General features: G+C 44.5%; 1 long non-coding RNA gene across 1 annotated transcript; it reads right to left on the bottom strand.

The window, feature by feature from the left end:
• Nucleotides 1-319: 319 nt before the first annotated feature.
• LOC109202662 (uncharacterized) lies at nt 320-698 on the bottom strand. Its single transcript, XR_002062609.1, has 3 exons — nt 622-698; nt 456-517; nt 320-378 (listed from the first exon to the last, which is right to left on the bottom strand). It is a non-coding gene; the product is annotated as an uncharacterized LOC109202662 (long non-coding RNA).
• Between the last annotated feature and the right edge of the window lie 677 nt (nt 699-1,375).

Raw genomic sequence — 1,375 nt, 5'->3', positions numbered from 1 at the left:
TGATGCTCATAGTGCAGAAGCCAATGCTGCATTCACTTACACTCGGATATCTGACCTTCACTGTGAAACATAATCGTACATTTGATATTTGATTGGAATTTTAATGTTATAGCTTCGGGGTGGTACCTGGGTGGCCAGTCTTGTTGGGGGGCAGGCCACCCTGCTGGACACGCCACTGAGCTGGAGTGCAAAGAATAGTCCAGAAGGAGCTCAAAGTAAAACCCAAGCCCAACGAGGCGAGGCGAGGCAAAACAGCAGGAGCAAACAAGACAGCAGCTCCACTGCAGAGGAGCCCTGAAACAGCAGCTAGGCAGGCGTTCAACTCTTCACTTAAAATCAGGCGATTGATCACTGAGAGGGTGCGGCAGCAATCGAACCCTGCAAACAAAAGGGCAAAGATAACCTTAATCTTCTCTAATTTACAAATACTAGTAGCTATAATATGAGTGGCTTACCCCAAGACCGGATGCGCTATACTGCACAGTGGACGTAAGTCAAACGCTTCTCTCCACTATGGCTGGAGTAAAAGGAAAGAGAACGGCCGCGCTACAACGGGTTGCAGAAATATTACAACTAGTTCCAATATTTCTGAGAGAAATCAGAGGTCAAACGGAAGCCTACCTGTAACTGTCACACAATCCGATCGTTTCGGTAAATTAATCCGTAACAATAGGCCAACATTTACTGCTGTGTTGTGCAGAAGCTCGGGAGAATGAACCAACAAAAACCCGGCTTCCCTTTATACAGACAAACACCACCCTGTAATCAGTGTGCAGGTGGTTTCCCAATTAGTCCAATCACTTGATACAAGGACCGAGTGCAGCGGAAAAAGAGAGGGAAGGTGAAGCAAGCGAGCGACCGAGAGAGAGAGAGAAAGAGAGAAAGGCAAGTAGCCCATCCGGCTACACTGGCATGTGCATCGGGTGAGAAGCCGACATCTCACTGATTCTGATGCATCAGGTCCGCGCTTGTGTTTACGTCTTTTGTGGAATCCGTTTACCTGCTCTCATTTACTGTTTAGCTGTTTGGTGGTTGTTTAAATCATTTGTGAGGTTTAATTAGAGATTCTGGTGTTTCTGGCAAAATACATGTATATTTAAAGACAATATGTGTTTACAGATAATTCAGAAAATTTCTACCAAATTATGGTCATGTTATGAGAGATGGCATCCATCGCACTTTAGCTGGAGCAGCATTCATTTCTAGAAATCTGGCCAAATTATTAAATCCCCCAGTATGCAACAATGATAAGTGGAAGAGAATGATAGATGGATGGATGAACCAGGAAGGAGACTTCCATTCTTTGCACACCAGAAGCCTAGAATCTGTGCAAATATTCATGTGTTAAAAATCATTTTCAGAGTCGCCTGTTTTT

This window comes from Oreochromis niloticus, linkage group LG6 (assembly GCF_001858045.2).
Source record: "Oreochromis niloticus isolate F11D_XX linkage group LG6, O_niloticus_UMD_NMBU, whole genome shotgun sequence".
In the NCBI taxonomy this organism is placed as follows: domain Eukaryota; kingdom Metazoa; phylum Chordata; class Actinopteri; order Cichliformes; family Cichlidae; genus Oreochromis; species Oreochromis niloticus.
The sequence above is the reverse complement of the archived record's forward strand: the minus strand, read 5'-3'. Positions and strand labels throughout refer to the sequence as shown.